This window comes from Mercenaria mercenaria, chromosome 11 (genome assembly GCF_021730395.1).
Source record: "Mercenaria mercenaria strain notata chromosome 11, MADL_Memer_1, whole genome shotgun sequence".
Lineage (NCBI taxonomy): Eukaryota > Metazoa > Mollusca > Bivalvia > Venerida > Veneridae > Mercenaria > Mercenaria mercenaria.
The window spans coordinates 16,519,693-16,532,097 of NC_069371.1; the positions used below are offsets into that span (position 1 = coordinate 16,519,693).

Consider the following 12,405-nt stretch of genomic DNA (forward strand, 5'->3'; position numbering starts at 1 on the left):
AAAGCTTTAGCTTCGTTTGTAAGAGTGAAATAAAACAAAACAACAAATTAAGGTGCAACTCTCTGCACTCAGATGTCCTGGAAATAAGTTGACCTTGACTGTCTGAATAATATCACACAACAGTTACTCAACGAACATACCCTTATTATTATCATTATTATACAAAACTATTAACATTGATTTCATTCCCATTTTACAATATATATAAGTCCACAGGACACTAGTGCCCCAACTTCCTGTCATTGTTCGGTGATATGTTACTAGTTGTCAATGCAACTTAAGTAAATTATATTACCTTTGAATGGGTATGTAAGTCATACACAGGGGGTGTAAAACATAGTCAACAAACAAAAATATATGATAAAAGAAACTGAAAGAGTAAACATATTTTACAACGATTGTTAGGATGTGTTAAATTGAAAATAAAAGCCCAAGTGCACTACTGCACATGTTGAACATCATTCCTATAAAGTGTTATGACTCTAGGTCAGATACGTTTTGAGGTACTTTTGACACAAACATTTATGCCACTGAAATATATCTGTCACTAAGATAAGGACCACAACTCTGGTATGACTGGATGAAATTCCAAACAAAATCCTAAATGCACAACTCAACATGCTGAATAACAATCCTATGAAGATGACTTTAGGTCAAATACTTTTTGAGATATTATGGTACACGATAAAAGTCGGACGGTGGACGGATGGGCTGATATCTGGACTAATGAACGGACGGGCAAGGACAAATTTAAATGCCCCCTACACCAAAGAAAAATCGTTAAAATAAATAAAATAACAATAAAAAACTTAATAAGTTTATGTTAGTAAGTTCTTTTGTACTTATTGCTGGGTACAAAAAAAGAAAAGACAACCAGAAACTTAAATCAATCATTATTATCTTTGTCATATTGAGATGACAGGTCTAAAACGTTGTTTCTTAAACAATAGGCTCATCATCACTGAAAACTAATGTTATAATAGTTGTATAAAATATTTAGTTTGATCTTATAAAATCAGGACGAAGATGACGTAAACGTGTTCAAATGGATTCGTACAAACTTATTTAAATGTACCTATATCTTCTTTAAATTTGAAACGTAAATTGAATTGAGTTATATTTTATAAGTACGAAATGAATTAAAGTAGAAGTAAATATTTTATGTATAAAATTAGTTACTTTATTTTCGATCATATAATATCTTGTTGTGGTGTTTTGAAATAACTTTAAACGCAGTCTACCGATAAGCTAGCTTTCTGCATTATTCTCGGAATCTTTTGGTGAATAAAGTCTAAATGGATGAAATATTATTTATTTGATATCTTTCATCTATGCCACCGTGAAAAATAACGGCGGCGCTGTGGCGTTGTCTAAGAAAATAATGATTCTTTATCCGCTATATTTGACAAGACAATTATATGATACAATCAATGCATCTATCAACATTAATTCTAGAAATTTGTGTCAGAAAACAACATAATTCTTTTACCTTCAACGTTATAAAATGTTCACAATTACATTTAAACTTTATATTAAGGGCTGTTTCTGCTGTGGATTATTTGAAAACATTAAATGCGACCGACAAGTAGAAACGGGGAATAAAAATTAAACGTCTTTCTCATATACCACTGTCATCATTAATAAACAAACAGTGTTCAATGGTACGGAATAAAGACAAATAAACTAAACATGTTCAATGGTATTGAAGGAAACAACACGGCTTTCATATCTGTCTTTAATGTTACAACAAGAATTAAGCTAGCCTTGTCATACAGAGTTCGTATTGTTGAGACACCAATAAACGAATGGTGTCTTTAGAAAATTATCTTTATACCTCTTTTTAAAAGTTCTTTTATATATTTATTGTTAATAGCAATGAAACTAGTTTTGATCAAACTGTAATATAAAAGTAATATAATCTTTATTTTATTTTTATTGTTTTGGAAAATGTCCGCTCTCTTGGAGTTCTGTGGTACTTAGTGACAGTATAAATGAAGCATGGTGTAATTTTAAATCAATTTTCATGTCAGTGTTGATTAATATTGCACATGTGAAGGAAGTCCGTATTAAACAGCGCACTGAACCTTGGATGAGCTCTGAAATTTTGCAAACTTTAAGTATAAACGAAAGAGACAGGGCATTTCATTTGTTCAAGAAAAGTAAATCTGAAGAAAATTTTAATTCATTTAAGAATATTAGAAATAAAACTCAAGAACTGATTGACAAAGCCAATGATAATTTAGAACAGAATAAGTCTGAATCAAAGTCTTTGTGGAAGTGTCTTAAACAACTCGGTGCTCCATCTAAGAACTGTGTAAACACCTCAAATTGGTTTGAATATTGATGGTGAAATGTGCTTTGATTTATTCAATGTAGCAGAGGCATTTAACTCATTTTATTCGACTGTTGCTTCTAAGCTTGTACAAAAATTGCCAAAAAGTCCTTTTAAATTTGGTAAAGCTTTTGTTGATAGATTCTATTTGTCTAAAGGCATATCCCCAAACAGTTTTTCATTTACTGTTGTGTCTGAGAACAAAGTTCTTAAATATTTGAATAAGCTCAGTGTTAAAAAGGCTACTGGCTTCTAAAGATGGAATTTCATGTAGGTTTTTAAGGGACAGTGCTTCAATTATCGCTTGTCCCCTGGCCCATATCATTAACCTATCCATTGTCCAGGGTATAGTTCCAGATGATATTAAGACTGCACGGGTTATTCCCCTGTACAACAAAATGATAAAACAGAGGTTGGTGACTATCGCCCTGTATCCATTTTGAGTGTGGTATCTAAAATTTTTGAAAGAGTCATTTATTAACAGATTGAAGGTTATCTAAATGACAAAAAAAAAATTGTACAGTTTTCAGTCCGGTTTTCGTTGTGGATTTTCAACTGATACTTGTCTTATTTATCTGTCTGATTTCATTAAATTTCAGATGGATCAAGGTCATATGGAAGGCATGGTTCTACTTGATTTACAGAAAGCTTTTGATACTGTTAATCATAGCATTTTGTGAATGAAGTTGAGATCTATTGGTTTTAGTATAAATGCTGTCAGATGGTTTCAGTCTTACCTTTCTGACAGACAGCAGCTAGTTGATGTATCTGGTGTACAGTCTAGATAATCTTCTGTCACCTGCAGCGTACCTCAAGGCTCAATCCTTGGTCCCCTTTTATTTTTAATATATGTGAATGACATGAGTGCAGTGGTCAATAACAAACTTTTATTATATGCTGATGATTCTGGTATCCTCGTTTCTGGTAAGAGTAGATCGGCTATTGAATCCATTTTATCCCATGAGTTGGATCGGGTTAGCGAATGGCTTGTTGACAATAAACTTTCTCTACATCTTGGCAAGACAGAGTCAATTCTTTTTGGGTCTAAGCCTAGTTTAAGGTTTCAGTCAGTCTTGAATATCACTTGCAATGGGACAAGTATTCAGGCTACCAATAAAGTTAAATATCTTGGGGCTGTTTTTGTACAAGGTCAGTGGTCAAGAAGGCAAATTCCCGCTTGAAAATATTATATCGCAAAGGACAATATCTCACACTTCAAACTAGGAAGTTGTTGGTCACATCTTTAATACAGTGTCATTTTTGACTATGTTTGTTCTGTCTGGTATCCTGGTTTGTCTCAATACTGGAGAAACAGGTTACAGACTACCCAAAATAAACTTATGCGTTTTGTGCTGAAGTTACATTCCAGGTCCCACATAGGTATTGAACATTTCAATTTACTGAACTGGTTACCAGTATCAAAGATACGATGTCATGTGCATAAAATCAAGTATGGCAATGCTCCTAGTTATTTAAGCGAGCATTTCGTGCCTCTTAACTCAGTGCATGATAGACTTACACGATCTAGAGTAGTAGCTCTATTTCCAATGGACCCAGATGATGGCTTTTCATTTAATGACACTGGACGTTATTCTTTACCTAGGGTCGGTAGTTTTAGTAGAAAGTCTTTTGCCTTCAAGGGAATAACACTATGGAATGCTATCCCGCAGAGTCTTAGAAATATTGAAAGTTTTGCTAAATTCAGGGATGCCATAAAACTCCATCGTATGACAAGTTAAGATCGTTTTATTTTTTATTGTGTTTATTGTATTTCTTTATTTTTTCGTCTTTATTATCTCTTAGGATTGGTCATAAATTTTAGATTTGAAGAAGTACCAATGTATCGTATTTACTTAGTTTTTACCAATTAAGGCCTGTGATAATCTCTAGATAACTAGTCTGTCATTCTTAATTGAATTTGTGCAATTTTATATGTATGAAGCAATTCTGCGATGCATTTCATTCTTAATCATGTGACAATTTTGATAAATGTGCTACCCAGTTAACTTATTAATAATTTTGATCTCTTACTATTTATGACTTTTTGTGTCAGGCCTCCAATATCAGGGACCACTATGGAAATAAAAGGAAAGTTACTTCCCCTTTGTTGTGTTATCCCTGGTATTGGTGTGCACTACATGGCTCAATTTGTATGCATTGTGTTTTTGTTACTTGTTTTAGCACATGCATCTTATTGATAATGCTTTGTTTTATGTACACTTTTACCGAAATCTATCTATCTATCTATCTATCTATCTATCTATCTATCTATCTCTTTGCTAACTAATTCCACGTATTATGAAGGAATGAAGACCGCAGAAGAAATGACTCCATTGTAAGTAGTTGTTACCTAGGACCATAGAACTTAATGAACCAGTTAGAGTAATGTTGTCAATTTGTGATACAATGTTTTCCAGTAATATGATTACTTAAGTTTGAGACTCTGTTCAGATATTTAATCTGACTAAAATAAAAATTATGCCTTCAGTTTAAAAATCACAGCTATATTTTGGAAACTGATTTATTTCATTCAGGCGTTTATTGATTTGGTCCATTAACGTAATTGTTTGCAATCTTCTAGTTATATTTTGCTGAACATGACAATATGTTTAATTCTTTATTTAAACGTAGATGGCGCTTCTTTGATTACCCATCACACTATTTGTCTAGCTTCTGTGTCTCCAAAGTAGATATAGAACAATTTAAATACCAATTAAAATACCAATTACGCCCTAATGCAAGAAATTACTTCTTCGTTATTGGGTCTAATTGATCATTTGCGGAATTGTCTCTCTATATATATTTCTCTGTGTATATACTAAATAAAGAATTTCGTGTCTAGACAAGAAATATAATATATAATTTTGTAATATAATAAGATTTAATTAAATTTTCTGGAGTGCATGTATTTGTAAACTCTGTATTGAATATAGTCCCAAATGCACATTATGTTATAAATTTGCGTTAAAAGGCAGGATTAACACGTGCATTGTAAATTTTCTAATCCAAACCCAAATTGTTATTTGCCTTTAAAGATTTTGGCCATACCATTGATATATTCAAAGATATTTTGAAAAATTAAAACGATCCGAAATTTATATCCAGATCTTGCAGAAAGAAGTCAAAATTCACGAAAAAAATCTGTTACGGAATACGGAGATCAAACAGTAATTACCTTTCTTCATTGCAGCTAAAAGTGGATTTTGCAAACTATTCTTTCCAAATGTGTTAATCGATCAATCTATGACAGAAATCATTCACAGTTTATCCAGTTAAATTTCAAATATTGTTAACAATCAGGTGTTTAGATTCTCAATGACGTCATTTACCTTAAATTATTTATATTCACTATATATTTTGTAGCACTATTCATGGATTTGCAAGAAGGTCCAATATGGTCTATACCCGTATAAACCCACAAATATGGCATTTGATTTTTTAAATGAAAAAAAAAATGTTGAAGCCGTTTTATAATTGTTTATAGATCGTTATATCCTTGGGATTAATTACATAGAAGTTAATACATTGAATCTTGTAAATAGATTATAAATTAATCTGATGGGCGTTAATCGTCGTCAGCTGCAAGCCTTACTACTGTTGTCTATGGTATTTACATTTATTAGAATACGATAGATATTATGTCTAATAACATATTAAACTTAATGTTTCTGAGTAAACGTAATTAATATAATTTAATTTTCCACTTTGTTCTATCTATTTTCGGTTTAAAGTCACTTTTTATTCTTAATTTCCACTGTATCTATGTACAGTACAGCTTACGATACACATTTTAACTTACCATATACGTTTACTGAAGCGCTGTGTTTTAAAAGCATTTACAACTGTTTCAGCAATTTTAGATAGTTTAAAAGTTATTCGTATTGATCAATAGATCACCGAGCGCTAGCAAAACAAACTGCGCGCTATTGACGTCTTGAAACTAAAGCTCCTGTACAACTACATTTCCAACCACTACGGATTGCAAACAATTTTTTTTTTGGATATGCCGTCTTACATTAGTTATTTGTAAGATTCCAAAACTTGTCCGGTTTTACATGCGACAGACAAAGCGGCTAAGCATACCGCTTTCACTACGAATGAGTATGTTTCACTAGGTGTCTGCCACGATTCGCTACGGTTTTCTATGAATCCATACGTTTTATTAGGGTTTATTAAGTGAACTCCAGGAAACGTAATTTAACGTAGCTACCCGGGCTATTACGACTGATACGAAGAAATACCTACGAAAAGCGAGATAACGTATATACGTACTAATACGAAATGATGCCAAACAATGCCAACAAATACCTAATAAAACGTAGAATAAGACGCCGCAAAACGTACTAAAGACATATTAAAGCCTAGATACATTGTAATATATAGTAGGAAGTATATTGCTGCCTAGTTTAGCTAAGTACATTTCTGTATATATATAAAACAGCCCAAAACAAACGTATCTGGAGAAATTATAGTTATGTGTATAGCCGTATCTTATACGTCTTTCTACGTTTATTGCGTCTTAAAAACGAAGTAATACATAGTATTTAATACCAGACAGTGGGATTAATCTAGAGCTCCGTAAAGCGAGGCGGCAATATACACCCAAACATTTAGAGCATAAAACGATGAGGACGTAGGCATGTATCAAAACTAACTTAAATCATGAAGTTAGAATATATTTGACAGCTCAGTTAAACACAGTGGAAAATAATATTATTCATAACATATATATTCTGTGTGAAGTTTACAGCACCTTATTACAAGCTAACCTAACGCATTTTGTGGTTAGTGTAAAACATATACAAAAAAGGAAAAGTTAAAACAAATCAGGGTTGTGTGGAGGTTGGGAGTTTGGGCGGCCTATTGGAGGAGGGGGTGGTGGGATATTAAGATACAAGAAACTAAACGTTAACTTTTTGTTGAGGGTGTAGTGTTGGGGCTAGGGGATGCGGGGGAGGATAATCGAGATTGTTGTGTTTTGCATATTATCTCATCAATTTCTCATATTCCAAGTTTCTAATCAATACATTGAATGTTTTTTACGTTACATGTATTTCAGGTTACGCTCCAGAACAAAATTCGACAAGTAGACGTACGGATGGAAAAACGGACAAACACATACACCATCAAATAATACGACCCGTTTTGCCGTAACAAAATGACACAAGAACCACATATGATGATGCGACTTTATCTTTTGCTCCGCGCTTGTCGCCAGTATTGCTATCTGAAGAATTTGTTATTTCTGGGTAATTCCGCATTAACACTGTAAACCCATATAATTATTCAATACACTTGACTCTTCATTAAGGCAGATCAAAAGTAGTCCAAAATAACATTTATGTGAGATGTACGATGGGGTAGGGTTCAGTAATTTCAAATATCTATGGATCAGTATAAAGTGGATCAGGTTTGGTTCTGGCATTTTTCTGACTGATATAGATAATAATAAGCTACCACCGAAATAAAAGTTTTTAACATAGCACTTTAAATTTTCCCGGAAATATAGAATAAAACAAAAAGAACTAAAAATATCAAAAATCACCATTTTTAAACGTTTTTCAAAATAAATCTCATAGATACATGGTGACCCCACTTTTTTTCTTTCCATGTCGAAGCACTTTTGTGTGTCATTAAAGCTGCAAAATATTTAAGTTATAGGTAATAGTTAAGTAGGTAACCGGTATGACCTGAAATCTCCATAACATCAAGTGGGATATCACATGTTTTATAAAATACCATCATTTCTTCAATTTTACAAAATTTCAGAAATGCTTACACAGTGGGTGAAGAAATTGCCCAAAAAATTAAAACAATTTCAGTGACCTGTGTTTTTTCAACTCTTATTTTTCTTCTTAGAAACTAATGTTCATCAAGTTCACAGTGTATGGAAAACTTCTTAATGTCAGAAAAAACGATCCTACATCCTTAAGCAAAGGAATGTTGTTTGACATTCAAATATGTAGGTTCATTAAGAAACCATACGTAATAACCAGCTCGTTAACTTTTTTTAAGAAAGCTCCTCGACTTCATAACACTTTATTCTGGATAAATAACTTCGTCAGTAACGATGCCTCCATCAAATTGCTTAAACATTTTCCTATTTATAAAAGATTCATTAAAAAAATTGTAAAACAAGTACTACTAACACCATCATATACGACATCCGGAAAATTGAATCAGATGAATTACATAGGTCTCTGTCGTCGCAGCATGAGCGCAACGTGCAACCTCCAATCATATATTTAGTAGGCGTAGTAACACAAGAGAGGAACTCGTCTTTAGAAGAAGTGTCACATGTATTATCAGTACATGTGCGTATCACAGAGTCATAGTGTGTAACATTGTCAAACATTCTGTATCGAACTTTCTGAAAAGTATGACATAACATCGAAATTGATTTATATCATTAAATGACTTATTATATAAACTCGTATATCATGTGTTTAGCCAAACATGTTTCGTAGCTCGTTCTGACAAATCCGTTTGAATAAAAGATACATATATAAGAATTTATACATATGTTTTATGGATAGTCATGAAATAAAATTTTAAAGATCAAAATATCTCGTTTTAGTACATTCTATAATTATCTGAAATTAATAAGAATATTAAATAATTGATAAATTTGCAACATAGTAGAAAAATTTGTCTCTTTTATCTCTTGTAACGTAACATTTTTACATGCTTGTTTCAGTTGTTTGCAATTTTGATTGTATTTTCAAACTGGCACTACTTTGTTTAAAGTATGAAATTCAAAGTGAAAATACTGACCATACATCTTTGACCTTCCTGACATTTGACCTTGGTTGCCTTGTAATTGTCCTCGAGATCAGAATCGCAATCGTGAGAAATACATTTCCAGCATTTTAAAGCGTTTCCTGTAATGAAATAGTCTCAGAGATTAAAGCGGTGTAATGTTTGTCTTAATGAAATGCAGAAACGATGAAACTATTAATAGAGAGATATCACTTTTGACGAGAAAGAGTTATATTACAAAAACATTTGACAAATCATTTGGAGAGAAAACTTAGTGTTTTGGAATTGACGGAGTCTTTAAGAGGAAACTTTTGCTATAGGAAGTTGTTGTATTTCAGGTCATCTTTAGAAAACAAGGAAATAACTCGTCCTAAAGCTATATGTACAAAAAGATGTATCCATCTCAAAATGACTTTCACTTAAGAAGACCAGTATCTGATATTTGAAATTATGCTTAAATTTTGGGAAATTCAAATATATAATGTAAACCAATGCTTAATGCTACAGGCACCTCCATTGACCAGTTGTTAAAGTCTCTGACTTTGAAACACTTGCCCCTTACCAATTTATGTGAAGTATTCTTCAAGTGAGTAAGTAGTCGGGTAGCATAAGCTTTTAGGAAGGTCGATCGTTCTACAGTGTGTCCGACACAATGCTTGAAGGGAAACCTGGGGTCTGCCTACACCAGCAAAAACTGAATGTTATGGCCATGTCATTCTCCATTATGCTTCATTTTGTCATTATTTCTTTCATATTGTTTACTCATTGTGTACAAATAAAGCCAGTCCTAGTTTTGCAACTTTCAACAGTATGCATGCCAACCGTGGTTTATCGCCGAATACTAGTATACAATTCCCCCTACTTTATTTAACGGACAAAACATTGAGCCAAGTTAGAATCCAGGTTTTTACCATTGTTGATTTTATGTCTTTAACTGCTTTTCTTAACCTTAACAAGGTCGTGTTAGAACATGTAATAAAATATGAAAACTCACCTACTAAAATAGATTCAAAACAGCCGGACAGCAGAAGAAAAACCTTTATTCCAGGTTTCATGTTAGCTATCCACTAGATCAAGAGTTTGATTTCGGCGAAACTTGTGAGTTTGGTACGTGGCATTCCCTGTTTTTTTTTTTTTTTTTTTGGTTTTTTTTTTGCTAGTTTGCTCTATAGTCCACAGAATGTCATCCATTAGACATTATTTTTAAGAAAGTGTTTGTGTCAAAATATTTTCTTATTAAATACAAAAATATATAAATTTACGTCCAAATCCTCTAAATGTTTCAAGTTATTATATTCACATTTTTATTGAAATTTAATTCAGTTCGGAACATTAAATTCATAATATACAGTTGACTTCAAATGTGTCCTCACTAAATTATCACAGATATCTGTGAGGTACGTCGTGGTCCTCTTTCATCAGTCTACAGCTGAGGACTATCAGTTAATGCCCCTCTGTGCTTTGTGCTATGAAATATTTTCCAATAATAGTGTCATTGGCGATAAAGAAGTAACGAAGATAAGCAGTAACAAGATACAACGTTTCCAATAGCCTTTTACGCAGAAGACTTAGCAATTTCCGATTTAATCCACTTTGATACATTTTAGTAACGTTTTTTGAAATTGCTACTTACACCGAATTTGATAGGATGTTATATTTGAGTAAAATGAGATATTGATGTTCATCTGCTACTATGAATATTTACAGTTTTATAAGTGGTATAATTATTCTTGCGAATAGCAACATTTTGGCCTGTTTATTATTCTACGAAAACAATATTTTATTATGTACATACTAATAAAATACTTAAAATTATTGATGAAATATAATTAATATTTTCATTATAGTTATTTCTCACTTCAGTGAAACATATTTTTTACATTTTCACTGCTGTGAAACATATTTTCTATATTTTCACTGGTTTTCCGGAACTACTTAAGTATTCTTGGGCAGTGACTTTGGTAGATCTAACATTTGAAGTGAAAAGGAATGTATATGGATAATGAAGCAAACTAAGTCAAAATATAGAATTAACAATGATCGCAGCCCGCCAATGATACATTCTAACCGGATTTGTACGAATGCATGGCATTTAACTTTCCGCGAAGGGACATAACTCGTGAGAACGTTCGAAACACCAGAAAAGAAAACTACAACAAAATGTCGAATTTATTGGAAACTGCGTGATGTACGCAACTCATACACCTACACCTTCATATTTAATGTCTTTGCAGATGCTGTAAAGGTAACGTTTTTCGTTCATTTATAAAATAAGACTAAATTTCGCCTGTACGGAAAATGCACTGTTGTTGTTGTCCTCGTTTGAGATGTAAACAAACGACGTTTTTAATCATTTGTGTATATAATAAACAGACAATTCTAGTTTTTTTGGCATGAATATGGTTTTTAATTTCATCGAGTGGTATGAAAATGAAATATTTCATTTTCATACCACTCGATAAAAATAGAAACCATATTCATGCAAAAAACATATATCCTCTATGTATCGATATTTGATGTATTCTGTACATCAATCATTTCACAAATAAATAACACTTTTGACAGCTTCGTTATATTTTGTCAAATTATTCTAAGACATATTCCATTTACAAAACACATTAATTTTCTAACTTTATTATTATTATACTTTAATTATTGAAAATAAAACAAAATATTTTGTCAAAGCTAGTACGATGATACGGATTCGAAGATAAGATGTTTTATCAACTTGTTGGATAATGCCTGCATTTAAAACGAAAAACAAAATGTTATGTAAATAATAACTAGATTTACTCTATTTGTGGTACCTAAATTTCTTTTCTTTATCATTTAAATTATGGCACTGAGTACAATAGGGCTCAAAGTAAAATTAAACTATTCAACCGCTAATATATTTCGGAGAAATTATCTTTTGAATTTTTGGAATTCTATCCGTTTGAAAATTTTCTGAACGCGTCTGCTTCATTTGAAAAATGCTTTCACATATTCTCAATCAAGATACCAAATGTCATTAAACTGATTGCTGGTGCCTTCCAGTTATCACCAAGGCGGAGGAAATGCAATTAGAATTTCCCAATATTAAATGTGGTGTTTGTGTTTTCTTGCCATCTAGGTCTGACAGAAATATTGTTTTCTTTGAGCAATTTTACTACGGGCATTACTGTTTCTTCTTTTGGGAAATTTTACTACGTGCATTTCTGTTTTTCCTTTAATCTTTGTTAAGTTTAAGGGTATAAGTATCAGTCTATTGTGGAAATCATTAAATTGATGATAACTGTATTTGCTGACAAAGAAATGTGAATGGTGGCAACCTC

General features: G+C 32.2%; 1 long non-coding RNA gene across 1 annotated transcript; it reads right to left on the reverse strand.

Annotated features, from left to right (window-relative positions):
* Positions 1–8,678: 8,678 nt before the first annotated feature.
* LOC123528194 (uncharacterized) lies at positions 8,679–9,777 on the reverse strand. The gene is made up of 3 exons (XR_006681918.2): positions 9,654–9,777; positions 9,107–9,213; positions 8,679–8,702 (listed from the first exon to the last, which is right to left on the reverse strand). It is a non-coding gene; the product is annotated as an uncharacterized LOC123528194 (long non-coding RNA).
* Positions 9,778–12,405: the final 2,628 nt, after the last annotated feature.